Source organism: Cottoperca gobio, unplaced genomic scaffold (genome assembly GCF_900634415.1).
Source record: "Cottoperca gobio unplaced genomic scaffold, fCotGob3.1 fCotGob3_254arrow_ctg1, whole genome shotgun sequence".
NCBI classification, from domain to species: domain Eukaryota; kingdom Metazoa; phylum Chordata; class Actinopteri; order Perciformes; family Bovichtidae; genus Cottoperca; species Cottoperca gobio.
Genome location: NW_021166876.1, coordinates 231,206 through 238,997, shown reverse-complemented (window position 1 = coordinate 238,997; position 7,792 = coordinate 231,206). Strand labels below are relative to the sequence as shown.

Genomic DNA, 7,792 nt, shown 5'->3' with positions numbered 1-7,792 from the left:
ATGAAGTCGAGATGAAGTCGGAGATGAAGTCGAGATGAAGTCGGAGATGAAGTCGTGATGAAGTCGTGATGAAGTAGTGATGAAGTCGAGATGAAGTTGTGATGAAGTCGTGATGAAGTCGAGATGAAGTCGGAGATGAAGTCGAGATGAAGTCGGAGATGAAGTCGAGATGAAGTCGTGATGAAGTAGTGATGAAGTCGAGATGAAGTTGTGATGAAGTCGGAGATGAAGTTGTGATGAAGTCGGAGATGAAGTCGAGATGAAGTCGTGATGAAGTTGTGATGAAGTCGGAGATGAAGTGGTGATGAAGTAGTGATGAAGTCGAGATGAAGTTGTGATGAAGTCGGAGATGAAGTCGAGATGAAGTCGTGATGAAGTTGTGATGAAGTCGTGATGAAGTCGAGATGAAGTCGGAGATGAAGTCGAGATGAAGTCGGAGATGAAGTCGAGATGAAGTCGTGATGAAGTAGTGATGAAGTCGAGATGAAGTTGTGATGAAGTCGGAGATGAAGTTGTGATGAAGTCGGAGATGAAGTTGTGATGAAGTCGGAGATGAAGTCGAGATGAAGTTGTGATGAAGTCGTGATGAAGTCGAGATGAAGTCGGAGATGAAGTCGAGATGAAGTCGAGATGAAGTCGGAGATGAAGTCGTGATGAAGTAGTGATGAAGTCGAGATGAAGTTGTGATGAAGTCGGAGATGAAGTTGTGATGAAGTCGAGATGAAGTTGTGATGAAGTTGTGATGAAGTCGGAGATGAAGTCGAGATGAAGTTGTGATGAAGTCGGAGATGAAGTCGAGATGAAGTTGTGATGAAGTTGTGATGAAGTTGTGATGAAGTCGTGATGAAGTCGAGATGAAGTCGGAGATGAAGTCGGAGATGAAGTCGAGATGAAGTTGTGATGAAGTCGGAGACGAAGTTGTGATGAAGTCGGAGATGAAGTCGAGATGAAGTTGTGATGAAGTTGTGATGAAGTCGGAGATGAAGTCGTGATGAAGTAGTGATTAAGTCGAGATGAAGTTGTGATGAAGTCGGAGATGAAGTCGAGATGAAGTTGTGATGAAGTTGTGATGAAGTTGTGATGAAGTCGTGATGAAGTCGAGATGAAGTCGGAGATGAAGTCGAGATGAAGTCGTGATGAAGTCGTGATGAAGTCGGAGATGAAGTCGAGATGAAGTCGTGATGAAGTCGAGATGAAGTCGTGATGAAGTAGTGATGAAGTCGAGATGAAGTTGTGATGAAGTCGGAGATGGAGTCGTGATGGAGTCGTGATGAAGTCGGAGATGAAGTCGAGATGAAGTCGTGATGAAGTCGAGATGAAGTCGTGATGAAGTCGAGATGAAGTCGGAGATGAAGTCGAGATGAAGTTGTGATGAAGTTGTGATGAAGTCGGAGATGAAGTCGTGATGAAGTAGTGATGAAGTCGTGATGAAGTCGAGATGAAGTCGGAGATGAAGTCGAGATGAAGTCGAGATGAAGTCGTGATGAAGTCGGAGATGAAGTCGAGATGAAGTCGTGATGAAGTCGTGATGAAGTCGTGATGAAGTAGTGATGAAGTCGAGATGAAGTCGAGATGAAGTAGTGATGAAGTCGGAGATGAAGTCGAGATGAAGTTGTGATAAAGTCGGAGATGAAGTCGTGATGAAGTCGAGATGAAGTCGTGATGAAGTAGTGATGAAGTTGAGATGAAGTAGTGATGAAGTCGAGATGAAGTTGTGATGAAGTCGGAGATGAAGTAGTGATGAAGTTGAGATGAAGTAGTGATGAAGTCGAGATGAAGTAGTGATGAAGTCGAGATGAAGTCGTGATGAAGTAGTGATGAAGTTGAGATGAAGTAGTGATGAAGTCGAGATGAAGTAGTGATGAAGTCGGAGATGAAGTTGTGATGAAGTCGGAGATGAAGTCGAGATGAAGTTGTGATGAAGTCGTGATGAAGTCGAGATGAAGTCGTGATGAAGTAGTGATGAAGTTGAGATGAAGTAGTGATGAAGTCGAGATGAAGTTGTGATGAAGTCGGAGATGAAGTAGTGATGAAGTTGAGATGAAGTAGTGATGAAGTCGAGATGAAGTAGTGATGAAGTCGTGATGAAGTCGTGATGAAGTCGGAGATGAAGTAGTGATGAAGTTGAGATGAAGTAGTGATGAAGTTGAGATGAAGTAGTGATGAAGTCGAGATGAAGTCGGAGATGAAGTTGTGATGAAGTCGGAGATGAAGTCGAGATGAAGTTGTGATGAAGTCGGAGATGAAGTCGTGATGAAGTAGTGATGAAGTTGAGATGAAGTTGTGATGAAGTCGGAGATGAAGTCGAGATGAAGTTGTGATGAAGTTGTGATGAAGTCGTGATGAAGTCGGTGATGAAGTCGAGATGAAGTTGTGATGAAGTCGGATATGAAGTCGAGATGAAGTAGTGATGAAGTCGAGATGAAGTTGTGATGAAGTCGAGATGAAGTTGTGATGAAGTCGGAGATGAAGTCGTGATGAAGTCGGAGATGAAGTTGTGATGAAGTAGTGATGAAGTCGTGATGAAGTCGGAGATGAAGTCGTGATGAAGTCGGAGATGAAGTAGTGATGAAGTCGAGATGAAGTTGTGATGAAGTCGGAGATGAAGTCGTGATGAAGTCGGAGATGAAGTCGTGATGAAGTCGGAGATGAAGTTGTGATGAAGTCGGAGATGAAGTTGTGATGAAGTCGGAGATGAAGTTGTGATGAAGTCGGAGATGAAGTTGTGATGAAGTTGTGATGAAGTCGGAGATGAAGTTGTGATGAAGTCGAGATGAAGTCGGAGATGAAGTCGTGATGAAGTCGGAGATGAAGTCGTGATGAAGTCGGAGATGAAGTCGTGATGAAGTCGGAGATGAAGTCGTGATGAAGTAGTGATGAAGTAGTGATGAAGTCGGAGATGAAGTCGAGATGAAGTTGAGATGAAGTCGGAGATGAAGTCGGAGATGAAGTTGTGATGAAGTTGTGATGAAGTCGGAGATGAAGTCGTGATGAAGTCGGTGATGAAGTCGTGATGAAGTCGTGATGAAGTCGTGATGGAGTCGAGATGGAGTCGTGATGGAGTCGTGATGAAGTAGTGATGGAGTCGTGATGAAGTCGGAGATGAAGTCGTGATGAAGTCGGAGATGAAGTCGTGATGAAGTAGTGATGAAGTAGTGATGAAGTCGGAGATGAAGTCGGAGATGAAGTTGTGATGAAGTCGGAGATGAAGTCGTGATGAAGTCGTGATGAAGTCGTGATGAAGTCGTGATGGAGTCGAGATGGAGTCGTGATGGAGTCGTGATGAAGTCGGAGATGAAGTCGTGATGAAGTCGGAGATGAAGTCGTGATGAAGTAGTGATGAAGTAGTGATGAAGTCGGAGATGAAGTCGGAGATGAAGTCGTGATGAAGTCGGTGATGAAGTCGTGATGAAGTCGTGATGAAGTCGTGATGGAGTCGAGATGGAGTCGTGATGGAGTCGTGATGGAGTCGAGATGGAGTTGTGATGGAGTCGTGATGGAGTCGAGATGGAGTTGTGATGAAGTCGGTGATGAAGTCGGTGATGAAGTCGGAGATGAAGTAGTGATGAAGTCGAGATAGAGTCGTGATGGAGTCGGAGATGAAGTAGTGATGAAGTCGAGATGGAGTCGTGATGAAGTCGGTGATGAAGTCGGTGATGAAGTCGGAGATGAAGTAGTGATGAAGTCGAGATGGAGTCGTGATGAAGTCGAGATGAAGTCGGTGATGAAGTCGGAGATGAAGTAGTGATGAAGTTGAGATGAAGTAGTGATGAAGTCGAGATGAAGTAGTGATGGAGTCGAGATGGAGTCGTGATGGAGTCGTGATGAAGTCGAGATGAAGTTGTGATGAAGTCGGTGATGAAGTCGGAGATGAAGTAGTGATGAAGTCGAGATAGAGTCGTGATGGAGTCGTGATGAAGTCGAGATGAAGTCGGTGATGAAGTCGGTGATGAAGTCGGAGATGAAGTAGTGATGGAGTCGAGATGGAGTCGTGATGGAGTCGTGATGAAGTCGTGATGAAGTCGAGATGAAGTTGTGATGAAGTCGGTGATGAAGTCGAGATGAAGTCCGTGATGAAGTCGTGATGAAGTCGGTGATGAAGTCGGAGATGAAGTAGTGATGAAGTCGAGATGGAGTCGTGATGGAGTCGTGATGAAGTCGTGATGAAGTCGAGATGAAGTTGTGATGAAGTCGGTGATGAAGTCGAGATGAAGTCCGTGATGAAGTCGTGATGAAGTCGTGATGAAGTCGAGATGAAGTCGAGATGGAGTCGTGATGGAGTCGTGATGAAGTCGGTGATGAAGTCGGTGATGAAGTCGGTGATGAAGTCGAGATGAAGTTGAGATGGAGTCGTGATGGAGTCGTGATGAAGTCGGTGATGAAGTCGGTGATGAAGTCGAGATGAAGTCGAGATGAAGTCGAGATGGAGTCGTGATGAAGTCGAGATGAAGTCGTGATGAAGTCGTGATGAAGTCGTGATGAAGTCGGTGATGAAGTCGGTGATGAAGTCGAGATGAAGTCGAGATGAAGTCGTGATGAATACTACCTGCTGCCCGTCACTGTGAAGTGTAAATGCTCTGCAGTGTTCTTCAGTTTCTCCAGAGGAGGAAGCAGCTGCAGCGACCCCACCCGAGTCTGGGAGGGGCCCCGCCCGTCTGCCAGCGGGGCCAGGACAAGGACCCCAGTCAGCCGGGACAGGAAACAGACCCCCACCCAAATCTGCCGCGCCCCCCCCCCGGCACACTTCCTCTGATGGGGGGAAAGTGGCTGCTGCCCCCCCCCCCATGCTTATCGAAGCTGCTTTGTGTTTTCCCTTGGGGGAGGGGGGAGCGCTCATTTTGCTCCTTGGCATCTCCCTGCAAAACAACAACACAACCCGCCCCCCCTCATCTGCACAACTAATGCATCAGAACAAACCAGAGGATTTGCTGATTAATGATTTTAGACTTTAGACTAAACGAGACTCTCGTCGCTGTAAACACTTAAAGTGATTCTTCGGATGAGAATTAAAATAACATCTGTTTAGTTGCAGCTCTGGGATCAGTTGAAGATGCTTCAGTTTCCTGTGACGGCACAAACATCTGCAGAGTAAGACTGTTTCATCGGCTCTTAGTTTGGACTTTAAGTTTCATATTTCTTCTCGTTATCTTCCAAAGATTTATACAAGTTTCATGAAATCTTAAAAACGTAAAAATGAAACGTAAAGAAGGATTTACATCTTGTACTGCGTGTCTTCATCGTGTCAAGAAACATGAAGGTGTTTGTGTATCTGCTGCAGGAGCTGTTTCTGCATCCTGTTCTGGACTTCCTGTTTCCTGTCTCACCGAGACGCACAGATTGTTATTATTATTCTTCATCCATCACACTACAAGCTGATATTAAATACTTTGTATATTCATGGTGTGTTATTTCATAGATCATAACGTCTTGATGATCTTTTCTGTGACTTTGTTATTCTGGTGTTCAGCAATGTTGGGAGGTTCAGCGTCTTCATCTCTCTGACGCGTACCAGTTCATTTTGATTCCTTAAAGAAAACTTAAAAATACGTTTCTTATTTAGTTTTTCTCATTTTCGTCATGAATAAAAGGTCTGTGTGTGTCTGTGTGTGTGTCTGTGTGTGTCTGTGTGTGTGTGTGTGTGTGTGTGTGTGTGTGTGTGTGTGTGTGTGTGTGTGAGAGAGAGGATAAACGCACTTTAGAGAACAGGTGGCATTCCTCCGCTCAAACTCAATCTGCACATTAATCAGATTCTTTTCATTATAAATCTGATGAATTCCTCCAATATGTCGGCCTCACGGCTGCCTGGGGGAGAAGGGGGGGGACAGGTCTTTGTTGGGGAAGAATGGAAGGGGTCGCCCGTGGCGAGGCGTCCTGCAAGCTGGCAGATGGCCGATGGGACAAGGAGACAAAAGTGGACGGCAGACCTTCTCCGTCAGAGCGGCAAGACACAAAACGGGGGAGGGGGGAGGACAAGGACAGAGGGGGAGGGGGGAGTCAATGCACACACTGAAACCTTTACTGATGCTGTGAAACACAACCTCAGGTTTCACTCACACTCGGCAGATTGATGCGGTGCAGACTCGTCTAACAACCATCATGATGTTTATTAAGGAAGTGAAGTTCTTCAGCTGTGTTGTTGAAGGTCCAGTATGAACACTTGTGGCTCCTCTTCCCTCGGATCCGTCTCTTCTCTGCGTCCCAGCTGTCGAGGCTTTCCTCTTGTTTCAATGAGAGAGGTCAAAGGTCAGCAGTGCATTGACCTTCACCAACCCCCCCTCAGCGCTGACCTCTCTGGGACAGGATGGGCGTCGCTCGGCTCGCTGTTTGCACACAAGCTCAAGTCCACCGTGACCTTTGACCTCTCAGGAAGTGAGCCTCAGAGCTGCAGAAGATTTCAAATATATTTTGCCACTCAAGTGAAAAGATTGGTCTCAGTGTTGCACATGTTTTAAATTGTCTCTGCTTTGAGTCCATTTGGACTCCTCTCTTCTAATGTTGCGTGTTGAGTTTCAGAGATGTGTTTGTCTTCAGGGGCGTTTGACTTGTGTCTCATCACAAACTTGTCTCGTCTTTGACTCAAGTTTTGCCTTGAAAGTGTCTTTGAGTCGTGGACGTGGTTTTGTCTCTTGGCTGTTTGGACTCACGTTTGACTTGGACTCGTCTCCGTCCTCAGTATTGCTGAAGCTGGTTGTCTTGTGATTATTGTTATTGTTGTTTCTGGCTTCTCTAATGTGACGGATTTGCTTCTTTTCTCCGTTAAGATCGTTTTAATGTGAAAATCTTTGGACTTTTTTGTTCCGTTGCTGGAACAAAAACTTTTTAAGTTAAGTTAACGTTAAAGTCTTTTATTGTCATTATACAAAAAGTACAACGAGACTCAGAGTGCAGAACATACAAAGACATACAGAACATTAAAAACACGGCAGTAGGACAGACAACACAAGCAATCATACGGGGAATACATCGAGAGTGTGTATGTGTGTGAAGATGGTTATTGCATTAGGTGTGGTGGTGAAGCAGCCCGACGGGGGTAGAAGCTGATTTTATCTTCTGAATTGTAACGTGTGAATGGATCATGAAAGCTCTGTCGTCTCCGTATCGAACAGAAACCTGTGATGAGCTGCAGGAAACACTAAGAGCAGAACATTACTCCACATTCCAGAAAACCAAAATAAACAGAAGACAGAGTGAAGTCTGGTTTAAGAGCAGAGACGTCATGGAAGAGAGGCGGGGGGGGGGGGGTATACAGAAGCAAAGTCTGTGTGCTGAGGCTCATGTAGCCCCTCCCTCCCTCTGTTCTCCCCCAACAGATGAGCCGGAGTGAGGAGAGGGGCGAGCGACATTGAGAGAGGGGGGGGAGAGAGAGAGGGGGGGGGGGCAGCTGGAGGCGACAGAGCTGCAGCAGTAGAGCGACGGAGGAGCATGAAGGAGCTGCTCAGTTTCTGAGGACAGAAACACAAACCGGTAAAACTCTGCATACTTTATTTACTTTCACTAACTTCACTGCTTTCTATATTTCCATGTTTCTGTTTCTTTTAGTTTTCTGGATTTTTTTTAATCTGTTTGTTGTAAAAAAAGAAAAGTATTCAGAAAAAGGTAAAAGCTGCAACACGTTCCATGTAGACACCTCCAGCGTGTCGGAGAGACGACTGCTCCACACAATGAATGAGATGTTTGATCCGATGATAATAATAATAATAATAATAATAATAATAATAATAATAATACTTATTACTTAATAAAAACACGTTGTAATGCTGCAGTCAGCACTTTACAGTAACAAGTATCATTA

The 7,792-nt window shown here is 45.1% G+C and overlaps 1 protein-coding gene across 1 annotated transcript in view; it reads left to right on the top strand.

Annotated features, from left to right (window-relative positions):
- Nucleotides 1-7,414: 7,414 nt before the first annotated feature.
- The window catches only part of LOC115005110 (T-lymphoma invasion and metastasis-inducing protein 2-like), a 39,466-nt gene continuing 39,088 nt past the window's right edge, over nucleotides 7,415-7,792 (top strand). Inside the window, exon 1 of the mRNA XM_029426916.1 lies at nucleotides 7,415-7,464. The gene's annotated coding sequence lies outside the window, so the exon portion shown is untranslated. The remainder of the gene's footprint in view (nucleotides 7,465-7,792) is intronic.